At 41.3% G+C, this 25,920-nt stretch overlaps 1 protein-coding gene across 7 annotated transcripts in view; it reads left to right on the top strand.

The window, feature by feature from the left end:
* Positions 1-25,920, top strand: part of Dlg2 (discs large MAGUK scaffold protein 2) — a 901,904-nt gene that overhangs the window by 735,165 nt on the left and 140,819 nt on the right. The window lies entirely within an intron of this gene.

The following is a 25,920-nucleotide window of genomic DNA, read 5'->3' on the forward strand; positions in this document are numbered from 1 at the left end:
TCTCTGGGCATTGAGTGTGTTAGCTTCGCGCCTGTATTAGAAATCAGCTGTTCTGTCAAAGAGGAATGCACATTGGTTCTTTTTCTGAAAGTTTTGGTGGAAATACTTTCTTCAGTAGAATCTCGAGTTGTTTCAAGGACCATAGCAATCCATTGTTCCCTGCCTGACTGAAACCCATTAATTAGCCAGGCGTGGTGACTCATACCTGTAATCTCACTACTTAGATGGAGGCAAGGAGACCAGGTTATGTTTAAGACCAGCTGGAGACACTGTATGTTCCATTGCAAATGAGTGAATTCAAAAATGCCTGTCAGCATATTATCCCTGTGGAAACCTCTTCAGTGAGACAGAAAGACACTCAAGTATAACATGCTCCACTTACTAGCACCAGCTCCTGGATTACATCTAAATTTTATCTGTCTGTGTGTGTGTGTGTGTGTGTGTGTGTGTGTGTGTGTGTGTGCCCTTCTACCATGTGGGTTCTGGGGACTTAACTATGGTCTCTAGGCTAGACTGGAAGCTATTTTATCCACTGAGCCATTTGTCAACACCGGGTTTTTAATAAATAGTGCCGATACTAACACCCGTAAGGGAAAGTGATCCCTAATGTGGTCAGAATGAATGTATGCCTGTGTGGAAGAATCAGTCCCTCATTCTTCAGATGTCCACCACCAGCTCTGGCCCAGGAGCTAACTGACAACTAAGGCCACATCTTCCTCACGAAAATTTCACTTTCTTTTCCAGCAAAAAATCCCATGATACATCTACTAAATGATGCATTTGAGTTGGACTTGTCTGAATTCCAAATGGCTGTAAAGTTCACTTTCCTGTATGTTACACATGCAGGGAGAAAATAGAAAAACAATTTCAGAAGGTGGCAGGTTCTCAGGGGCCTTATTTGCTGGGTGCTCTGGTCATAATAGAATCCAAGCTTATTGAGGGGAGTTTCCAGGCCTCAGGCCTGTTGAGATTTAAACACACACGATGGATGGATGGATGGATGGATGGATGGATGGATGGATAGATGGATAGATAGATAGATAGATAGATAGATAGATAGATAGATAGAAATATAAATACAGATATCTAGCAGCCTATTAATCTTCCATAATTAGCCAAATGTATTCTAGATTGTTTTGAAGTACTTTGTTGTTCATGGAAAGAAATGTGGAGAACTACCTTGGAAAACATCTTATAGTGACATTGCAAATATGATGTAAATTAAGCCAATTTGTGTCCCTTTCTTGGGGGAGGGGTTCGAGACAGGGATTCTCTGTGTAGCTTTGGAGCCTTTCCTGGAACTCACTCTGGAGCCCAGGTTGGCCTCAAACTCACAGAGATCCACCTGCATCTGCCTCCCGAGTTTTGGGATTAAAGGCATGTGCCAGCACCACCAAGCCAATTTGTGTCTTATTTTCTTCTCCATACTTGTGTTGTATTACTTGTTTTCCTGATAAAATTTATTTTGAAAAATCTTGAAATGCCATCTTTTAGCAAATAGAAAAAAAAAATAGTTGGGCTAACAGTACCCAGACAAATCAGTCAACTGAATTGCTGTATAGACTCAAAGTACAAGGAGAAAAAAATCATCAATATTATTGTCATTAAAAATGAACTACATGAAAATATCATTAATGCAGCAGAAAAAACTTGATGAAAACATATGGGTTAAAAGTTTTTAAGTTGTGGAAAAAGATGTATTTGAAAGTATTACTGATTAGAATCTTCTTCATGCTGAGAAATGATAAGCAAAATTATAACATGCAAGAAAATTGGAAACTTAAACTAATAAAAAGTTTTGAAAGAAGGTAACTTTTTTTTTTTTTTTTTTGGTTTTTTGAGACAGGGTTTCTCTGTGTAGCTTTGCACCTTTCCTGGAACTCACTTGGTAGCCCAGGCTGGCCTCAAACTCACAGAGATCTGCCTGGCTCTGCCTCCCAAGTGCTTGGATTAAAGGCATGTGCCACCACCTCCTAGCCTAGGAGGTAACTTTTAAATGAGACTCAAACACACTTGACTTTTCATATGAAATTCCCCAGAGGAAATCTCTCTAGTATTAAAATGTGGTATTTGGTCTCCCCAAACCCCATTATGCAGTACCTAGAGAGCTGACCTCAGCATCTACATGATTCTGAGACAGTGGTAGAAGAAATAAAGGCCACACATAGAAGAAGAGCCTAGGACAAAAACTCCTAAGAGCCCCTGGCCTTGTTCTTTGTACGTGGTAAAATTGACCAACAAAGGACATAAGGATGTGAAATGGATTAGCAAAGCTCAAACAATCCTCCCCAAAAATGGTCCCTATAGACACTTGCCATATCTGGAGCATACAAACAGGAACTGTACAAAATTTGTCTGTGATTATTTTAGAACATCAGCTACTCACTCTCTCAAAATAAGTAAGTAGCAGGGTTTCTCAACTATATAAGGTGATGAGCCTGTCTCTCTAATCTGGAAATATCGTCTTGAAGTATTATTTTTCTCATCTTGCTCATCCCTATGTACTCTAGAAGGAAACTTAGCTCTCACCATATCTGCTGTGAGGACCGAGAAGAACACACATTGGCCTGGGATCTCCAGCTGCACATTTTCACTGCATTAACAATGCAGGGTCCGAGGGAATCCCAAATGCTTGGTGGTGTAGCCAGTTTGAAGGGGGTTATCCTTGACATGAGGGAAGAGGTAGAAATAGAGGGAAATAGCTGTCATGAAGCTTCCTTTTATCAAATACCATCCTTTGTTTTTGCATTCATTCTATAAAATTATCTCAGCCCATTAGTTAGGTATGACCCCCTTTTTTCGAGATAAATAAAGAAATTATGCCAAATGATTCCCTTCAGATTCCCGAGCCAGACTAGACATGGGCACAGACATTGCATCCTATTTGTGAGGTGATATAGAATAGTATTTTAGGGACACAGTTGTTGGATTCTGCCAGACACTGATACTTTTGTAATATGATCTTCCACTCGCTAGCGCTGTGATCTTAGAGAAGTCATAGCCATCAACCTTGGCTTTATTTCTGTATCTATGAAAAAAATAGGAATGGGATATGATGAAGTGGTTATGATGATTTAATAAAATACTGTATTTCAATGTGTGGCACATGGAAAGATGTTGATAAATCTTGATCGATAATCCTCATTTATTACAAAGGCTACCTGTCTAAGCAGGGCAGATACTGCAGAACTGGTTGTGAACAGGCATTATTTTCCCAGCAGTGGGGTGAGCTCTTCCTGTTTTTGTGCGATTACTTTCTTCCAGCAGAGAAGGAAGGACGAGGCTTCCCGGTGACTTTTTCCCCTTTCTGTCCTCTGCACCAGAATGCCTGAAAAGTAGGCCATGGTTCTATGGCTCCAGAATGCCCAGCTTTGTCAACTTCCCAGGAAGACTCAACCCAGAGAAGCCTGAAAAGAATTTAGCAGGAGCCACAAATTACAGTCACTGCCTGAACAACTAGCAGCCCCATGTTCTCACCAATATCATCAGTGCCACACTCATAATTTCTCCTACTGCCCTTCTGCTTTTATAATGTCTCCCAGCTCCCTCCTTAATTCTGATTTGAACCTGAAAGACTATTTCCTTTATAATTATTCTTTCTTGTCCTGAAATGTTTTTTTATAAGGCAAATTTTGTCCTATGGTCTGTGTATTATCTGACCAATGGACTGAAGGTGGTCCCCTGTCCCGTTGTTTCCATACCTTCTGTATAAGGGAATTGCCTTATTGCTGTGATAAAGTACCCTGACAAAGGTAACTTCAAGGAGAAAGGGTTTATTTTGACTCACAGTTTTAAGGTATGGATCATTATTGCTTTAAGAACTTAGCATAGCTGGTCACACCACATCCATAGCCTGGAAACAGAGTAATGAATGTTCCTACTCACCTTGCCTTCTGTTTTGTTGTTATTGTTGTTTGTTTGTTTGTTTGTTTGTTGTTTTAATGAAGTCTGGAACTCTATCCTATGGAATGATACTGCTTACACTCAGTCAACTCAATCTAGACAATCCCTTACAAGCATGACCAGAAGCTAACCTAATGATGATCCCTCTCAGGCTTGCCCAAAGACTTGTCTTCTAGGTGATTTTGGATCCTGTCAAGTTAGCAATATTAATCATTACATGTTGAGTTATTCATGTCTTGATTTTTTTTTATTCATTAAGCATATTGTTTGCATTTGCCCACAGTGTTCCAGTTGTCAATAGACGTTAAGGATGCAGAAGTAAATGAGAGCCACAGGCTCCTTCTCTCAAATCTTTGTAGTCTAGATCTGTTGGTAGTTTATAAACAGTGTAGATCTTTTATTGTAAGGACCATTTCCTGGTAACTAATATGTCAGATTCCTTACAACTATAATCCTATTTTAATAGATTTGGAGGAAAGGTTGAGAGGGTGTCAAAATGGACATATCATCCAATAGCAGCCTACAAATCCCACTTAGTGTCATTTTATTGTGGTGTGGTTTGTTTGTTTTGTTTTTTGAGACAGGGATTCTCTGTATGGCTCTTGCTATTCTGGAACTCACTCTATATACCAGGCTAGCCTCCAACTTAGAAATCCATGTGCTTCTACCTCCTAAGTGCTAGCATCAAAGGCATGCAGCACCACCACCTGGCTTTATTGAGCTTTTAATTACAATGCTTGGTATAAAAAAGATTCCTTAATAAATATTTGTTAATGAACTCCACATCTAACTTTCCTATGCAAATGTAGCCAAAGTATTTGAACAAGCTGATGGCAGTCAATTACCAACTGGGGACAAGTGCTTAGTGTCCATTTGTGTCTTCAAGACACAAGCACTGCCCGATGGTGCTGGAATTCAGTAAAGATATGACATTGCCAGGCTTTTAGTCTGCTTCATTTGTCCTCCAAACTCTCTGAAGCCACTTTAAATAGGGCCTCGTTAATAACAGAAGTAGACACATATACACAGACTACCATTTGTTAATGACAAGACCTGCAGTAAGGTCAGTCTTGGCAAATGTGGTCTTTCTATCCCAGGAGAGAAAGCCTGATAGTTCCATCAGTGGCAGGTCTAGAAAAACAAAATCATCCAGGACACTTTGCTTTGATGGAATTGTATTTAGGGAAAGAATCTTTCTATATGATTAATTATGGTGAGGAATACTATATCATCATATAGGTAGAAGAGTTTTTTCAATGCTAGTCATTTTTGTGCGCGTGCACGCGCACGCGCACACGTGTGTGTGTGTGTGTGTGTGTGTGTGTGTGTGTGTGTCTAGGAAAGGTGTTATGATATGCCAGGTACCTGGATCAGTTTAACAGGCTGAAATAGAAAGTATTGCATTGATAGGTGAGAGGAAAGAGAAAATGCAGGTGGCACCTTGGGCCACAACAACGGAGGACTCAGGAATTTATGTGCTAGAGCCCCACCATTGACCACCTTCAAACCTCACAACAGTACTGTGCCTTAGGTGGAATTATTGCCCTCATTCTGCAAAAGAGAAACTTTCAAGGAAACTTGAAGGCCAAAGAGGTTTACAAACAACCTGTACAAGCCACTGCTTTACCCAGTTGTATCTTAGATTGAAGACCCCATTTGTTAGGGCTGTAGTGCAGTGAAGTTGAAGCGGGCGCTGCCGGAGCACTGCTAACATTCACAATAATAAAACTTATTTATTTTATGTTCTATATTGACTTTCCCAAGTAAAGCATTCTAGGGCAAAATTTGTAGCTTATTGTACTGGCTAGTTTTATGTCACCTTGACACAGGCTAGAATTTCCTGAAAGGAGGACCCAAGTTGATAAAATGTGTCCATAAGGCCAGGTTATAGGCGGGAAAGCCTATATGGCATTTCACTGTGGATGAGAACATCCCTGAGCTGATGTACTTGGGTTCTATAAGAAAGCAGGCTTAACAAACCAGTAAGCAGCACACTTCCATGGCTTCTGCATCAGCTCCTGCCTCCAGGGTCTCACTCAGCTTGAGTTCCTGAAGCATTGGCTTCCCTCAGTGGACTGTGATCCAGGATATATAAGCCAACCCCATTTGCTTTTGGTCATGTGTCAATTGCAAACCTTTTTGCTTTTTTTCTAAGGCAGTCTAATAATCCAGGGTGGCATTGAGCTAAGTCTATAGTTGAGGGCCACCTTAACAAGAGCTGGGATTTTAGGAGTCTACCATCATGCCTAGCTTAAGTGGTGCTAGGAATCAAACCTGGAGTCTTGAGTATGTTAGAAAAGTTTCCAAACTGAGCTCCAACCCTCAGCTGCAATCTTGACTGTCCCATTTGTAATAGGGACCCATTACCTATCTCACAGGCCCCACAGGATTACTTTGAACCATGTCTTGGCAGGAGCCCTATGGGACTTGCTAAGTAAGGAGAAGGCTCTCTTGTTTCTGTATGAACTTGGGATTTGCTTCCTTTCATGGAAAATGGATTTTGATTCTTCATTTAGACTTTGAGACTCATTAGTATTATGCTCAGCCTTGCAGCCATTTACATTTTTAATTGCATCCTTAATTGTGGAACAAAAGCCTTTGTCTTCCAGCAGCCAATTTTATGCCTGAAATAGAAAGTAGGAGGAGTTATGGGGGGGTCTAGGATTTTTGGTTTTGTTCGGTTTCTTCACCTTCCCCTGAATTACATGTTGCCATTAATTTTAAAAGGGTTTCAATTTTTAGATTTCTATAGGAAAGGGACAGAAGTCTCATGGGTGACCCTTTTGGTGGCTATCACACTTTCGTTCCATCCCTCTGTGGCATATCTAGACTTAAGACCTCAATTGTTATTGATGTGTGGCCTGTTAGTTATACATTCCTTAATTCCTCCCACTAAAGTTTTTCTGAGACATTAACCAGCCACCTCATTCTGGCTCTGGTGTTAGAAAGATTAACAAGGCATTTTTTTCCTACCCTTGAGAAACTCAAAGTCATTCTACCAATCTGGATTTTGTTTCTTGGCTCTTACCCCAAATCACATTTACAAGGAATCTCTTATCGTTTACATAAGATCTGACACCCTCTTCTGACTTCCTTGGGCACAGGCACACACATAGTATATAGAAGTACATTTAAGTAAACTAGTCATATACACAAAAATAATAATAATAATTATATATGTACACACACACACACACACACACACACACACACACACACACACACACACACACACGTATGTACACAAAAAGAGGACAGTCAACCAACATAGGCGTCTCAATGCTCCTCTGACCACATCCATGGACCATCCCAAATCTTTGCCTGCATTTTTCCTGTCGATGGCTCCTCTGACCCTCTTCTGCTAGACTCTGGCATCCTTGAAGACTAATTTTAGCCTACATCTTTGCAGTGTGGCACATGGAAACTGCCAAGTCATTCTTTCATGTATTTCACATTTAAAGCAAACAAGTTAACTTCACCTAAAATTGTACTTGATTTCCTCATAGCTTGTAGGTGATCCCTGCCTGAAAAGCCCCCTGGGGCAAGAGAATTGACTGAGTTTAAGAACACTTGCTGGTCTTCCAGAAGACCTGAATTTGGTTTCCAGCACCCACATTGAATGGCTCACAACTGCCTGTTTTGGGGACTCCCTTTTCTGGTCTCCACAGGAACCTGTATGGCAAGGTGCACATACATACACTCAAGCACACACACACACACACACACACACACACACACACACACATATATATATATATATATATATATATATAAAATAAATAAATCTTTTTTTAAAAGATATGTGTTCCACTGATTAAAGGAATGAACCCCTGCTTCTCAAACTAACCACATTTAACCAGCAAAGCTGTGTTTATAATTGGTTATAAAGTCCATTTCCCTATTTATTACAAGTCAGTAAGTACAGTAACAGTTCTGAATATTCACAAATACAATAATACTAAAATACAGCTAAGGACAATTGCCTGCCATATACTGGTTAGGTTCTAAAGCTCTTTGGATGGATAGTTTTACTTACTATTCACAGAACTGCCATGAAGTAGGTGCTGTGATTACACTTACTGAGGAGAAGAAAAAAGTGAGATCGGATGCCAGCTTTACCTGCAAGAGCCTGAGCTGAGATTAGAACCTAAGCATGCTGTCTTGTGTCCCTATTTACTATGCCATATGGCTATAATGAACTGCTTTCACATGTTTATTTTTATTTAATACAGCATGTCAGCAAATGGGTGTTATTTTCTAAACTGTCACAGATGAAGAATGGGATGTTCAGAACACCACTTTCTCTGTTCTTTTCTCCAAGTGGTCAAGTACTTTACTGAGTTGACCCTTTCTTCAAGTTTGCGAATTCACCACCAACATACGTCCTTTTCTAATGTGTGCCTTATGTTTTGCTTGTTATCATGCATGTCACATGAGTTTGGAGACTCCCCCCCCCCTTTTTTTTTGTCTTTTGTTGTTGTTGTTCTTTGAGACAGGTTCTCACTGTGTAGCCCAGGCTAGACTCAAATTTTCAATCCTCTCAACTCAGCTTCCTGGGTACTAGGATTACAGATTACAGATGTGTGTCACCATGCCCAAATATTAGTATATGAGTTAGTATCATCATCATCATCATCATCATCATCATCATCATCATCATCTTCATCATCATCATATTTGTATGGGGTGTGCATGCCTGGTGCCCAGGAAGGCCAGAAAAGGGCATTGGGTCTGTTGGAACTAGAGATACAGACAGTTGTGAGCCATGATATTAGTGCTGGGAATCAAACCCAGTTCTACTGGTAGAGCAGCCAGTGCTCTTAACCACTGAATCATCTGTCCAGTCCCTAGTACATGAATTTTTAAACATTTTATTTTTATCTTGTGTTGAAATTTCCTGGTGGTACTCAGAAGACTAAAAAGCAGTCTTACACCACTCCCAAGAAGAATAGACATAAAAAAAGAAATTTAAGTTGGCTGTGCTGAAATATTATAAGGTGGATGAAAAATGACAAAATTAGTCACCTTCGTCAAAAGTGTCCTTCTGATGAATGTGGTCCTGGAGTTTTCATGGCCAGCCACTATAACAGACATTACTGTGGTAGGTGTTCTCTGACTTACTGATAAGGAGTTGTGTATGACAGACACTGAAAAAACTGTGAGAATATCACTATATGGAAATATGAGACCAACAGTCAAACTAGCACATCTTGAATAAACTCCATTCAAACTAGTAATCTCCACTCCTCAGGGAAAACGCATTTTTTTTTTTTTTGTGGTGCTGTGGGTGTTTGCTACGCCAGCTCTCTGCCATTGAACTATAACCCAGCCTCAGAAGACACTTTCTGCCCATTCCCACCCCCTACCCCCACTCCCCCCACACACAACCCTCCCACCCCCCACCCCCCGCACTGGGCTTGCCCACAGCACTTGATACATGGCAGTGTTCTTTCCTGCTGAAAAGCAGATGCATTAATGTGGAATCATGGGAAAATGAGACTAAAGCCCAAGGGTAGATCCTGACCCCGAGACCATTTATCTGGGTTGTTCCAGCCTGGATGGATGAGAATCAAAGGGCCCAGGAAATGGGAAGGATGCAAAACAATGGGCTACTCCCCACTTTGCTCAAATATGTGTCCCCATCCCCAAGGCAGAAAAGCTGAATGAGGGAGCCTGCAGTGTTCATAAAACAATATACAATGCTTTCCCTGCATCTTATTTTCTTTGATGCAATTCTTTAACAATAAATCATTTTCAGCACAGGTTTCTGATTATAGCCGTGTACTATCAGTCAGCAGCACTCATCACTGTAGTATAAATTGTATAATTGTTTAAACAGGAACCACCAATAAAGCCTGGAAAGAGGCCTCCAGGCTGAGATGCGCCCGTCCTTTGGCATTTGGGGGTTTGATGGCAGGAGTTCTTCAGTAATCGCTCTTGGGATGGCTTCTAGTAGTCATAATATGTCTCAGTTTGGAGTGTTCCATTCAAAGGGTCAGGAGGCAAATGTGTGCTGGGTTACCCCTGTTTCTGGTAATGACTCCGCCCTCCCAGGGTGCTGTACCCTGATGATGTAATAAACTTCAGCAATGAGGAGAGTCTTGGCCAGCCTATAAACTGGTGCTTCTAAGTTTTCTGAGTTACTCAGGGTAGTTTCAGAATGTAAGTCCATGACCATCATGGTGAGGGAACATGACAGCAGAAAGCCATGCATGGTGCTGTAGCAGCAGCTGAGAATTTCCATGTTGAAACAACCACAGAGAGAGAGACAGAGACAGGGACAGAGACAGAGACAGAGAGAGAGAGACAGAGACAGAGAGACAGAGACAGAGAGACAGAGAGAGACAGAGAGAGACAGAGAGACAGACAGAGAGAGAGAGAGACAGACACAGAGAGACAGAGACAGACAGAGAGACAGAGAAGGAGAATCTCCACATTTTTTAATATCCAAACTTTTATATTAGAGCTGAAAATTTAAAGGTAAACATTGTAATGGCTAGATTATTTAATTCCGAATCCTTTGGTTCTAAAAAGTTAGAAAATTCTTGGGAGGCATTTCTTTTTATGATTCACCTTGGTCGACCTATCTCTTTTGAATTTTCTTACTATTTATATTTAATTCCCTTTTTTCTGCAAATGGGAAACTGGCTAGTTTTATGTCAACCTGACACAAATTAGAACCATCAGAGAAGAGGGAGTCTCAACTGAGAAAATGCCTCCATAAGACAGGGCTGTAGGCAAGTCTGTAGGATATTTTCTTAATTTGTGATTGATGTGGGAGGTGCCTGGCCCATTGTAGGTGAGGCCATCCCTGGGCTGGTGGCCCTGGGTGCTATAACAAAGGATGAGCAAACCATAGGGAACAAGCCAGTAAGTTGCACAACCCCACCCCACCCCACCCCAACCCCAATCCCATGGCCTCTGTGTGAGTTCCTGCCTCCATGTTTCATTCCTGTTAGTTCCTTCAATGACAGACTACAATGTGGGAGTGCAAGCCAAATCAACCCTCTGCCCTCTCCTCCCCAACTTGCTTTTGGTCATGGCATCATAGCAATAGTAGCCCTCACTAAGACAGAAAGCCAGACCTTTCCTCTGTAATAATCTGACACATTCCAGTAATGCTTTTTAAAAGTAAAATGGATTTTCCACCGTCAAAATAATTATATATTATTAGCAAAATTCATTTATTATTTACTGAGGGCCCCTCACTAAAGATAGGGTTTCTCTGTGCAGATCCAAGGAAAGCTTTTCTACCTAACAGTATGTTGAATGGACACTCCTTCTGACATTTCATAGTATGATAATTATTCCTAAAAATACCCAGAATTTCTAAAAATTCTTCCCCCACACTTTCTGTTTTAAGCAGCCGCCGCCGTAGTCCTCCACTTCCATACTGCACTAAAAAAACCCCATTATTCAGCTAATGAAACAAGGTCAGGGCACTATGTGATCGCCAGTATTCACAAGCAAAGGAAAGGGGGAAAGTGATATAAACTCGGCTTTATCTGCTCTGAATTTCTATTCTTAACCTTAATTTTCAGGTTTATATGTTCCTGGTTATACCTAATTTCAGACATGCTTGGTCATGGGTTGTGCTAGTTCCTGAATTTCAGCTTCCTCAAGGGTTGTCTACAACAGAAAACTTAGTATGGAGTTAGGCTGCCTTGAGTGGAAACCATCGTGTAGAATTTCCACCCTGGCTTGACCAGACATCCTCAGCAAAGAGGTGTGAAGTCCCTTTGCTGATGTGCGCAGGAGACTGGATTAGTAAACCACTTGATTCAGAGCAAATAGGGTACAGTGGACAGAGTATGAATTCAAATTTTTAACAGACTGTTTATAAAATTATAAAGTGCTATGTAGACTTTCAGGGATAAAAAGATGAATCAGATGTGCCTTCCAGGATCCAGCTACAGGTCATTACAAAAAAAAAAAAAAAATGAAAAGGATGTTGTTAATTTGAACACAGACTCTGTCCTAAGATCTGACTATGTAAGGGATAGGGGAAATGGAGATTTGAGAGGCTAGGCACAGAGCAGCCTCTTTTAGGTTCTGAATGTAAGGAAGGAAGGTCATCTTTAGCAGTGTTTCTTCCTGATGAAAAGTAGACACATTTATTAAATTAAACTCTTAAGTCCTCTAGAATAGCAAGTTGCATAGCCATTCCTGCATAGCACATAATAGGATTGGGAAAAAAAAAAAAGGCCAAGTCTGGGGGGTTGGAGCAGAAATAAGCCTGTAGGAGAATCACTAATTCATGACCTGTTTCAAGAAAAATACGGAAGAAATAATAATAAAATGGAAACCCATCCTCACCCAGCCTCCTCTTCTTCAATTCCTTTCTTTCTTCCTGAGCTCTACTCTGTGTACAAGGTGAGAATAGTACATAGTCATAGGCTTGTGACAATTTGTGATAAATTACCATGTATTTTATACCCATACCAAGAAATCCATAAGAAAGGAAATTTGCTAGGCTTTATTCAATGTTAATATTACTTGTTATCAAAAGTTAATGAGACCATTATAAGAAAGAAAATTACAGTCCAGTCCAGTCCAATCTCTCTTTAAAACTTAAAATAAGAAATCCAAGTAAAATATTAGCCCAATTAATGCGGTAACATATAGAAAAATAATTACAGGAATAGTGATCACATAAACTACCCCTCCCCCATCCCCACTTCTAGGATCCATTAAACCCAGTCAGTGCTCCAAAGCGAATGCTCTTCCACTGAGCTATACTCCAGCCCTAAAGGTTGTGTTAACATGAGAAAACCTAGCATTAGCGTAACAGAGGCAGACTCACATGATCTAGATATGATAGAACAGACAGATATTCAGTAAGACATAAGCCCTGCTTGTGATAAACCATCCTTATCAAAAATGAACTCTCTAGAATTCACTTCACGTTTGCCTCAAACATTTAATCTTATCTCGAATAATAAGAGACTCCCTTAATCTAAAGGGTGGATATTTCAAGCTGAGAATAGTTTGTGTGGTACTGAGTGATCTTCCCCATCCTCACCCAAAATATAGCTCTTGCTATCCTTTTTAAAGCAACAGAACCAGCCATATTATACCAAGGAAGACATAAGGACTTCTTAAAATACTGGACTCTGCATGGATCAATATAGAAGTGCCACTCAGTGCTTTTAGAACTTAATCCTTGGCTGGAAGTCTCAGTCAGTTTTTCACAGGGTCTCCCACATGCCTGAACTGACAGCAGTCCCAAAAACACTTGTTAAGTTCATGAGAGGACCCTGGCTTGCTTTTGGTTTCTTGTGGGTTTCTTTGTTTCTGTATTTGTTTCATTAAGGAATTCTGCATCTCCCCATGCTTGAGACATCTTTGAAAATGTGTTAAGAAAAGAATCTTGTAAAAATCCAACCCTCCAGCATTCTTTTCACAGTTTACCTCAAATATTTTGTTCATTTTATGAACAATTATTGATATTGTACATATCACACTTTAAGTCAGACTCTAAATACTCAACATTTAGTCCTTGCTATAAGTCCAACTGGGGAAGAGCCTATGGGGTGGTCAAAAATACAAGGATGGGGCTGAAGAGTTGGCTCAGCAGTCAAGAGCATTTGCTGTACTTGGTCTTACAGAGAACCTGAGTTTGGTTTCCAGCACTCACCTTGGGTGGCTCACAACTGCCTTATCATCAGCTCCAGGGGATCTGACACCCTCTTCCAGCCTCCGTGGACATCTGCATACACTGGTGTATATATAAGCAAGCAGGTGCACACACACACACACACACACACACACACACACACACACACACACACTGTCATAAGTAAATTTTTAAAGAGACAACACAAGGATGTCCAAATCTACCTCACTTCCCTACATTGAGTTTGGATAATGCTGTCACAGTGGAGACTAGAGCCACTGCCAGGATAAGTCCTATCCCTATCTGCTCCCCTGCCTTATCCAGTCCTCAGGGTTTTCTCTCCTGATAAGGACCCAACAAAGCTCCATTCCTGTTTTTTCTGATGAGTCTTCTTGATTTATCCCAGTGTATCCACCTTAGCCACATGGGAGAATGACTTGACAACTTTTCAGACATCAGTATTTTGTGAAGCTTTCCTAGTGGTTCCAATGCATGGCCAAGTTTAGAACCAATCCTTATTCCTTATTCTGTCCCTTCTTTCCCTTATCCTCTCTGTCTTCTCTCTCTCTCTCTCTCTCTCTCTCTCTCTCTCTCTCTCTCTCTCTCTCTCTCTCTCTCTCCATTCTTGCTTAAGATAACAATGGTTCAGAAAATCTCAGAGTTCTCTATCAGAAGCCTAACTCAAACCTTTAGCTGGTGCCAAGGCTGACTCCCAGCAGGACTCAATTCTGACAACATTTAGTGGTAGCTACTCCAGAAATTAGAAAACAACATGGAACTTGATTGCTCCAGTTGGCTGACACTGGGCAAACACTCAATCTCCCAGTTCAAGGTTAAAATACAGAAGTGTCGAGTAGCTGCGAAGGTTCTTCAGGAACCAGAGGTCTGACATTCATAATTTGATTTCTAGTGACTATGAAATGATGTGGTTAAAAGCTCTTGAATTACCTGAGGTCTCTTTGAAAATATCCAGAACTCCAAAGGACCTTCTGTGTGTGTGTGTGTGTGTGTGTGTGTGTGTGTGTGTGTGTGTGTGTCTGTGTGTCTGTGTGTCTGTGTGTGTAGCAATGACCAAGTTTGCAATGCATTCAGATACTGCCCTGACTGTCCACCTCAATCATTTGACCCTTCCTGTGTCCTTTCCCCTGTTCCATCTTCTTCACTGACACCACTCTCCACCTTACACTCAGCCTATTCCCAGCCTCAGCAACTGGTTGGCATGGAAACAGATCAGCCTGCCTGGTGGGAGGGATGTTCTGTTTCCAAGTGAAAATGGCAGACATTCAAGTGTGATTCACTTCCAGCCATTTTAACCCTTGAGTTTATCCATCTATTCAAAACTCATCTATAACTCGTAGACACCTAGTGTGTGAAGAGGCCATCTTGGTTCAGCCTCTTCCCAACGTTGGCTCCTCCTGTGTGGAGCTCCAGAGAGCACCCTGTGCTTTCATCTCTCCCATCCTTTACACAGGCTCTTTCTTTAATCTGTGTCCTGTGTCCTCCACCTTCTCTTTCTGTCTAAAAGGTTCATGATGAATCTTGATGTCAGTCACCATGCCTTCCACAACACTTTCCCAAGTCACACCCCTACCCCTCTGTATGCTTCCCTCCTCTTGAGATGGGACTGTTTTCTTCTGTAGACTGTGGTCTCACAAAAGGGGAAGCATGGAATCATGAAGAGCAGCTGTGTTTGCTCACTCCTGGAGCGGGTCTTGGTTCCATCAGTTACCGAAGTCTTGCAAGAGTCACCCTAGAGCCTGATTCTTCTCATACCTAATACACTATTTACCAGGTGTGGGCCACACATTGAGCACGTTCTCATTGAATTTTTACCAGCTAAATGAAAAAGGACACAGTATAACTCCTTTTACAAGAACATTTGGCTTCAAATCTGAGGAGCTGGTCCTAAATCATTCAGCTTCCAAATGAGAGAGCCAAGATTACACCCAGACCTGACTGTGTATATGGAAAATACCTGACTACCTTCCCTTGGGGAGGAGGAAGGGCTGGCTGGACCCATGGATGGATGAGTAGATCAGTAAAGCCTTGCTTTGCAAGAGTATGGCCCTGTGCTCTATAAAGACCTAAATGGACCCCTCCCTGTGTTTAAGTTGAAGTTTCTCCAAACTTGCGGTAAAGATCAAAACTGTAAAAGCTCTTATAGCTGCATGCTGTTCCAAAAGTGTGCTTCCTTTCCACTGCCCTATTGCTTTAAGGGAAGGGAGTTTACAGAACTGAAAACCTGGAATAAGGGGCTTTGAAGAGCCATGAACTCATTGTGATAGGTACTGAGTGGAATCAAAGCTGAGTGCCCCAAGCTCCTGGATGTCAGTGCAGCGTGTTGTTACTGTGAGGCAGGGCACCAAGGACAGTGAAGTGAGTGTCATCCAAACATTCAGAACTAATGGTAGAGTTGAGGTGACTAAGGAGTAAAGCATTTGTCAGCACTTAGACCTGAGTCCAAGTTCTCAGAAGCCCACATTCAGTGAATGTCATCCCATGGCTCCTAAGACATGGCACAAGAATCTGCATGCTAGTCAGCCTGGTGTGTACCTCAAAGAATAAGAAGAGACCTCTGTTCCAAAGAAGGTGGAAAACAAGACCAACACCCAATGTTGTCTTCTTAATTTACACACATACCCACATTCACACACAAACACACTCACATGCATTTGCACATACACAGCTACTCATATACATAATACACATGCACACATACAAACACATACAAGTGCACATACACAAATACACATATATACCATACACATACAATATACACAAATACACATACACATCATACAGGTGCATATGTGCATACACACACACACAGGCACGCACACACACACACACACACACACACACACACACACACACGCACACATGCACGCACATCAACCTTTAGCTAAATTTTTCAGTGCTGTCCAGTAGGATTTACTGTTTTCTTTTCTAACCAATAATTTAGCCAAGAAGCAGGGACAACAAAAGATGTGGTCTTATTCAAATACCTCTATTTTTATACACAGAGAACTGTAAAAAAAATCTCGTTTAATGAAAAGAGTCTGTGTTACTGCCAAGTGTATGTAAATAATGCCTTGGATTTCAAAAGGAAAGAACAAAGCTTATGAGTTTATCTGGGACATGCACCCCATTTCTAAATGCCAGGCTTCACCAGTAGACTTGGTTACCAAGGCTACTGATTTTTAAATTACAGTGGTAAAATTATAACACAGCATGGTCTCCTGTAGGATTCTAGAAGTAGTTAATATCTCAGCCTCCTTTGGTCATGTGGACAATACTGCCTGTTCCCTCCCTCTTTTTTCTCATCCCTCATCACTCTCTCCCTTCTTCTCTTCCTCCTTCCCTTGTTCCACTTCATGTGTTAAACCCAATTCCTTTTGTATCAAAAGGCCACCTTAGTAATAACACATAGAATGGAAAACAAATACCATAGCCAAAACCAAGTCTAGGTATAATTCCTAATGCCCAAATTATAATACCCACTTCATCTAGCAACATAAATGAATTAGACAAATTATTTTTATTGAATACTTATTTTTATTGTAGTTCTGGTTATTTTTTAGGAAAATGAAAGTCTATTGTTTGGGTGTATGTGTGTAAAGTGTATGTTTTATGTTGTATGTGTCGTACATGTCCTTGTTAGAGTAAGAGTGTGTGTGTGTCTGTCTGTCTGTCTGTCTGTGTCTGTCTGTGTGTGTCTGTGTGTTGTAAGCCAGAGGAAGATGTTTGGTGACATTTCCTTACTCACTTGTCACCATTTTTGGAGACAGGGTCTCTCATTGATCCTGAAACCCATGGACTGGGCTGGTTGGCCAGTGGGTTGCAGGGATCCATCCATCTCCTTCTCCAGCCCAGGGCTGGGTTAGAAGCACTTTCCCCTGTGCTTACCTTTTGTGTGGGTTCTAGGGATCTAAACTCGGTTCTCATGTTTGTGGTCCAGGGGCTTTACCCCTTGAGCCATATCCCCAGCCCCTTCTCATTAATCTTCAAGGAATCCATATTGAAAGGCAGCATAGTCATGCATCCAAACACTTGAGTTATTTGATAAGAGAATTTAGGTTTTAATTTGTTTCCTCCAATGATCTTGGGATATATATATATATATATTTTCTAAGTCCTACCTTTCCTCTTTCCCTCATGGATACCCACAGTACCAACCTCATAATCATGTTGTTTAAGTGAAATCACATACTTCATAAAATGCTCATCAGCAACATTCAGCATTCTCCATGTAACAGATGCTCAATAAATATTAGCCACCACTTATTATTGTTAACTGGGTAGATTGATATAAGGATTAAATGAGACAATAGTACATTAAGTTGTGTGAAACTTTTCTAGACTATCAAGAAGCATGCCACAAACATTAGATCCGTTATGGCCAGCTCTGGCTCCTTACCCTGTAACTGTTCCATAGTCAGTATAAGGACTGCTATCATTTCCCAGAATTCTCTTCTGTTCTCAGCTTGTTTGCTTCAATGCCAGTCAAATAACAGGATGTCCTAATGGCTGCCTGATTTCCCACTTCCCTTTTGCTTGTTTCCAGTCATGCTCCCCCATAGACATATTCTACTTCCTCTCCTGGTGCAGGTCAGTGTGTGACTGTGGGCTATGTGACCCTGTGTCTCCATTTCTGGTCCTCAGTTGGTTGTTCTTTCTGAAGACTGCATGAACAGGACATGGTTGTCTCTGAGATCTCTTCTGGTCAGACATCTACTGACTCTCAGAGTCTTCTCATCTGTAATCTTAGGAGAGTCATAGAGAATCGAGACCCAGGTCTCAGGGACCCACTGTCCCCAAGTTTGTAATGTCTGCATGGGAGCTGGGAAGATGGCTTAGTGTGTTTATGCACATAAAGGCTGAGCAAAGTGATACACGTCTGTAACTCGTCATGCTAGGGAAAAGCAATGGGCAAGGCTCTAGGTCTTGTGGCCAACCAGAATAGTTGAAATTATGAGCAGCTTTACTAAGAGACCCTGTCTCAAATGAAGATTGAGAAGCAATTAAATAAACCATCCCAGTATTAACGTCTGGCCTCCACACACATCCTCACAGATAATTGCAGCCCCCTATACACATGTACATACACACAAGCACCTCACATAGAACAAAGCATAATGAAAAAAAAAAATAAAGATCAGACAGGATTAGAAGAAGTTCTGATACTATCATTATGTGCCTTCCACCTACTTTGTAAAGGTTGGGGTGTCAAGGAAAGCAGCAGCTTTTGCGGAAGAATCAGCTTTGCCAGGCATTTAAGCATTTATAAATTAATGCGTGTCTCAGAGTGTTACATATACCCTGTGTCCATGTGGCAGTCCTGGCCCATAAAGCCTAATTATATTGCTTATGAGATAATACTGACTTAGGAAGATCTAATGGAAAGCCTTGGGGCTTCAGTATAGCTAGTTCGCTTGGATTCTCTTTCCTTGGGAATAGAAAGGGATTATACTTCTATTTCCCAGGCTTCTCTTCTTTCACTTCTTGGCTTTGTTAGCTCCAGTGCCAGTAGCTATTTAAAATGTCAGGCTTTTTCAGCACTAAGGTTGGCACAGGGAATAAAAGTAGGAGTGAGCAGAAGTGAGTATGTATGCAAAGAGCTACACACGCTCTTAGACACTTCTAGTATTGCCAGGAATGGGAAATATGTTCCTATTTGGGGGCTTAATATCAATTCTTAGATGATTTCCTGAATGCAAGTTTCTCTTACATTTTCTTCTGCGCGGCTGTAGAAATCAAGCCAGCTTAATGGAAAAGCTCTGCGTTCTGTCACCCCGAGCTCCCAAGGCTCCTCCATCTGCTCCCACTGCTCTTGGAGCCAGGGAGAAGTAGCAGAGCCAGATTCCTCATTAGCAGTAAACCTGTTGGGCCAAGAGCAGGGACGTATCTGCAGCCTGCTGGGGCATGTTGGACACAAGGCTGAAGATGCTTATCTTTGATCTGAGACTTGTGTGTTGGGGTAATAGGGTGTGCCTGAGATTCAAGATTGCCTGGATCAGGATGCTTCCAAAGTTCTATACAATTTAGTCTGTGAATACCTTGGAAGACATTGGACCAAGGGAAGGACCCTTCTTGCCAACTTCTCATTGGTCACTTTCTTCTCTGATTTAGTTCCTATCAATTGATATATATATATATATATATTAGGTTGAAGTATATAGAACATGTCATGGTCTCATATGATTTGACCTAATGTTTTATTAAATTTTTTTTTGAGCTGAGGATTGAACCCAGGGCCTTGTGCTTGCTAGGCAAGTGCTCTGCCACTGAGCTAAATCCCCAAACTGTTTTTTGTTTGTTTGGTTGGTTGGTTGGTTGGTTTGGTTTGGTTTTTGTTTTGCTTTGGTTTTTGGTTTTTTTGAGACAGGGTTTCTTTGTGTAGCTTTGCGCCTTTCCTGGAACTTGCTTTGGAGACCAGGCTGGCCTCGAAGTCACAAAGATCCGTCTGGCTCTGCCTCCCGAGTGCTGAGATTAAAGGTGTGCGCCACCACCGCCCAGCTTGGTTTTTTGTTTGTTTTTGCTTTTTTTTGTTTTTTTTTTAAGATTTATTTATTATGTATACAGTGTTCTGCCTGTCCCTGAAGGCCAGAAGAGGGCACCAGATCTCACTACAGGTGGTTGTGAGCCACCATGTGGTTGCTGGGAATTGTACTCAGGACCTCTGGAAGAGCAGTCAGTGCTCTTAACTTCTGAGCCATCTCTCCAGCCCTATTGTTTTATTTATCTGTTTATTCCAAGAGAAAGTCTCACTACATAGTTCTGGCTAGCCTGTAGGTCACTACATAGGCAAGACTGACCTCTATCTCACAGAGATATGCCTACCTCTGCATCCAGAGTAGAAAGATTAAAGGCATGCACACCATGCCCGATCTTAACATTGTACATTAAAGAGAGCTGTTGGGATGTGCTGGCCCCTTTCCTTGCTATCACTGTTGGCAGACAAGGAGCTTCTTGGACTCCAGGGAGTTCAGAATGGGAATGTGTTATAACCCTTATCAGCAGTTGTTGAGGAGTCTGTTGTGTTGAAGAGAAGAAAACAACTAATTAGGGACCCTTGGTTGTGTAACAGAACTCCAACATGGTGTTACATTTTAAAATTATAATCACAGAGCTATAAATAAGAAAGAAACTCGCCTTCCATTAGTCTGCTGTTGTAACAAACAACATTGCCAACCCTGTGTTGGGCTTGGTAGTGTCTGAAGGCAGCCCTGATCTATTTAGCTGAAGTGTGGTTACATAATGAAACACACAGTTCATTGGGTTTGAATAAAAACATGCTTCTACATAATCACACTATACAGAACTTTTCAATACCCCAGGGCCATTCTGTCTAATCCAAGGCCTTACTTGCACCTACTCTGAAGGATAACCACTGTTCTAAACTTTACACTATAGATTAGTCTAGCCTTTTCAGACGAATTAGCCTAGACTGATTTTGTTCCTGTATATCTGGTTTATTTGACTAAACATGATGTTTTTAAGAGCCTTTCAGATTGTCTTATATTTCAGTAGTCTAGTATAGTTGACAACTTGATCTATCAGTCTATTGCATAAACCCAACCTATACCACAGCACATGAATAGTCACAGGACAACTTTTGGGAGTTGGTTCCCACCTTCCACTATGTATCCCTCTATTGAAGGGTGCTTATCTCATTTCCAGTTGGGGGCTACTATGAACAAAGTTGCTATAAACATTTTTGTACACATTTTAAAGAAATATGCACTTGTTTCTGGTGCCTATTGTGAGGTGATATGTAAATACTTTAAATCAACCAGACAATTTTAGACACATGCTTTAAATAAGTAGCTAGACACTTTTTTTCTAAGGCCATTTGTAGGAATTGTTATGGTGACCCTGCTACTGTAAGAGGTAAGAAGAAAGAATGGATATTGGAGGCCAACAGTCCTTGCTGTAGAGCTCATGACACTATTTTCTGAATGCATTTACTGCCATGGTTTCCTGTGTGAATTCTGAAACCATGGGATTGGAGCACTAGTATGTTTGTGCACATTAACAGCTCTGCTTCTGGAAAGCAAGGTAGCCCAGGCAGCTGTGGTGGGCTGATGTTCTTGACCAATGTTCTCTTTGAAAAACAAGAGGTGTTGACAGACATGGAAAGACCTTCAGGTACCTCTGAGCCTTTTTGCCCTTTGATGGGCTTATATTTTCAATTCTGGCTACAGCCTACCCTCAGTAAAGGAGGAAGTGTCTATGGACTTCATGCTCGGGTGTGAACTAGTTCCTTTGCTTTCTACTCACTACTTCACAGTCGTTTTCAGTCTCCGTATTGCTGTGACCCCTTCATACAGTTCCTCATGCTGTGGAGACACCCAACCATGAAATTATTTTAGTGCTACTTCAGCACTATAATCGTCTACTGTTAAGAATTGTAATGTAAATATCTGATATGGGACCCAACAGAGAAGAGACCCACAGGTTGAAGATCAATGCAGTGGATTCTTAACTTTCTCTACTGAGGACTGACTTGGGGGATGGGGGTGGGGCAGGCTTTGTGAAGATGTTAAAACTGTCAGTATTTGTTTGCATAAATCTTTAAGTACATGAAAAGAAGTAGTTTGGGTTTTCAGATGGGTCAGCTCTTTCTTCAAGTGAAATTGGAACACCCAGGTGCCTGGCCCTTTTGTGGAATGAGTCTGTAAGGCTGGCACCTCCTCAGTGAAGTCCCTCCTCAGTGTGCACTGCTTCCCATAGGTGCTCATCGGCTGCTAAAACACCATGGTAGCCAACTGCTCTGCCCTATGCACATCTACCATGCTTTTGTTTCCTTTTATGGCTTGACAGTAGAGACGCTGACTGCCATGAAATGACATGAGGCTCTCACGCCGCTGAACATTAATGAAACCTAACTCGTAGCACTGTACTTAGCTCTGTGGTCTGTTCTCTAGACTGACCTTTGAACTCCTTACAAACATGAGTAACAGTCCAGAGGTTAGAGACTCAAAAGCAGCCCAGATAATCTTTCCACCACGTACAGCAGCTCTCCTGTTACTGGGCAGTATGACCTTGACCTAGTTCTTAAGATCTGAGTCTCAGTTACTTCCTAAGGAAAACCCCTGTAATGAACACTATTGTCCTGTAGGGTTGGTTCATAGGGTTCCTGTAGGAGTTAACATGGTTCTCAGTAAGTACTCTCTGCTGCCTTTTCTGGAGTTTTCATTTCCCAGCTACCTTTGCTCATTGCTTCAGAAACTACTTTTTGGGGGGAGTTTTGTTTTTTTTGTTTTTGTTTTTTAATTTATTATTATTATTATTGTTGTTGTTGTTGTTGTTCTTGCTTGCTTGCTGTGGTTTTTTTTTTACCCCCTACATCCTTTTACAAGATTTAATGGGTCTTTGAAAGTTCATCTCCTTTGTTTAAAAGACAAAATGCCAACAAGTTTTGTTCCAAGATCAAACTGGCTTTGATGAGCAATTTGTCAGGGAGGGGACATTCCGTTTAGAGATACAAAGTAAGTTGCTCCTTTGAGCCTGGCAAGAAGCAGTTGGTTCAGAAGCAGAGAATTGTTGCTGAAGAAAGCAGAGCAGGCAATGAAACCCGATCAGCCACTTGGAAGCTACCTTCCAGTCAGCAGAGGCTCCTAAGGTGCTGACTCAGCTGAGCTGGGCCCTTTGGACTGGTTGCTCTGAAACTCCTGGTTGGTTTGGAAACCTGCCCATATCAAAATTCTCTTCAATTGCTTGGCACACAGCACAGTCTCTTGGGCCTACAGCAGGGGCTCAGTCAAATCAATGACTCCCCATAAATTTCATTTAACACCTCTTAAAGTTAAAAAAAATCAATCCATCTGTAATTTTCAGTACAGGGTATTTTTAGAGCAGTTTTAGGCTCCTTAGAAAAATTGTGAGGAAGGTAGAAACGTTTCCATTTACTTCCTGTCCCCATACATACACTCCAGTCACCATCCAGTCTTGCCTCAGAGCTGTGTCTACACTAACATCCTCATTACCCGATGACACTTTGTCATTACCCACAGTTTGCATGAAGATTATTATGTATGAGATTGGGAAAAAATATATATAATGATAAAAAAAATCCACCCCCTTTGTCTCTCTCTCTCTCTCTCTCTCTCTCTCTCTCTCTCTCTCTCTGTGTGTGTGTGTGTGTGTATGTGTGTGATATGTATGTATTATATATGTGCAAGTTATTTTCACCCATGCATGTGAGTGTGGTGACCAGAGGTCATGTTGGGAGGTTCACTCTAGACCTTGGATTCTGAGTCTGTGTTTCTCACCAAACCTGGCGTCTACTGCTTTACCCAGCTGTCTGCCTAGCAAGCCCCTGGGATTCTGCCTGTCTCTGTCCCCCAGTACTTGGGTCACAGTCATGCACTAGCACACCCGGCTTCTGGTGTGGGTGCCAAAGGTCCAAACTCAAGTCCTCATGCTTGCACAGCAAGAACGTTAACCACTCAACCACCTCCCGGGCTTCTAGATGGTTGAGAGAACACATCATTCAGTTCAGGAGAAAGTGGGTTTGTGTGTACATTCTGTGGGTTGTTTAGTTTCTCAAAAAACAAAACAAAACCAAACCAAAGGGGAGTTGACCAAATTATGATTCCAAAAGAGTTATATTAAAGGTGGATTTTTAAAAAGACTTCTAAATAATTGCACTAAGCAAAATAAAAATTATTCTCAGAAATTTTACTCCAAGATCACACTTGAAATGGAGGGACGAACTTGGTGGCATTTGCTGGCGTGGTGAAGGGAATTTGACATTGATTCAATGTCTTCATGAGTAAAGGAAGCAACGTGAAGGCTGTAGTAAACTACTGGAAATACACTTTTTTTAAATATATTTGAAGTCTTGGCATGAAAGCTTTCATCATCACAGTGCTGACGTTTTGTTTTTAATTTAGTTTCATAAGTTCTTTAAGCGCATTCTGCAAGCATTCACTGAGATGTTCTTGATATAATTCTGCTGAGCCACAGCAATGAATTATTTATTTTGAAATCTGTATTTGTAGCTGCTACTGCCTCCAGTATAGAGGACTGAAAACCTTCAGATCTTGTATCTGGAGTTTCTGAGGTGAATGTGCTGTGAATTGGGAACTAATGTTGAGCACATCCATAGATGATAAAAGGCACTATGTAGACAATTCCACGAGGAGAATTGTAAGGCAAACAAATGGATTCTCACAGTTCTATTGAAAAATAGCCAAAGGCTTTAAAAATATGGGGAAAAAACCACAAATTTCTTATAGACATGAAAATGTGCTCTATACTATTAACAATTGAGAAATTGCTAATTTAACTGCAATAAGGAACCATTTCACATTCACCAAATTTAAAAAAAGCACAAGTTCAATAGATCCAAGGGCTAGAAAGGGTAGAGACCTGGTAGAGCTTTCCTCTCCTGCAACAATTGCTGTGGAATCAGACTGACATTATTTACTAAAACCAAAGCTTCCACCTAACAGCTTGTATGTACGCATAAAAGGCACATAAAAGGGATCATTGTGCCAACAAAGTTAATAAGACCTAAAGATAACCTAACACAGAAAAGATAAAGTATGCTGTGGAAGAAATTTAACAGCATGAGTGAGCAGTCCCTGCACACATCCACATGGTGAGCCACAGCACACACAGAATGGGGTGGGGATGCTGAGCAGCTGCAAATGCCTGCCCAGCATGCACAAGGCCCTGGCTTTGTTCGCCAGGATCTCAGTGCAGAAAAGTAAAATGTGAAGAAAGGAGCATGTTCACTGAGTGATCATGTTGTTTTAATCATCCTTTAAATAGGTGAGATTTAATCATAAGTAACCCTGGACCAGAACTATGGCACCTGGTCAGCAGTATTAATGTCTGCTAACTATTCCCTGAGTATCTTCCTGAGCTCCTTGCTCTAACACTATGAAGCAGATAACAATTTTCCAACTTTGCAGAAAGGCGCCAAGGGGCTCTGCAACTTGGATTCCGTTTGCAATGCCCATTCTGCACCACACACTCTGTTTCTTGAACTAACATGTTCTCCTGCAAGTAACCAGTGTCAGAGATAACTTAGTGAAGTCTTAGGGCAGATGACATCATTATCACACTTCCATCCAGCCTGTCTCTGCTGTAGTTCTCCATAAGCATGGAAAGCTGACTATCATAGCTGAGGGCATCTCCTGCTGATAGGATGGTGCTGTGCTTTCCTGGAGAGTAATGGCCCGAGAGGGCTAATCAGCATGAAGGCACACACATTTTACTCTGTGTTGTGTCAGGGCATGGGTCAATTCAATTACATTTTTCATAATGACTAGATTTTCATACTGGGACATGTCAAATAATTGGCTGCAATGAAAAAATGCTGGGGATAGTTGGTAAGAAAATTAATGAAGTCAGAAAGCAGAAGCGCTCGTTCATCTCCAGAACTGATA

The sequence above is a fragment of the Onychomys torridus genome, chromosome 1, assembly GCF_903995425.1.
Source record: "Onychomys torridus chromosome 1, mOncTor1.1, whole genome shotgun sequence".
Taxonomy (NCBI): domain Eukaryota; kingdom Metazoa; phylum Chordata; class Mammalia; order Rodentia; family Cricetidae; genus Onychomys; species Onychomys torridus.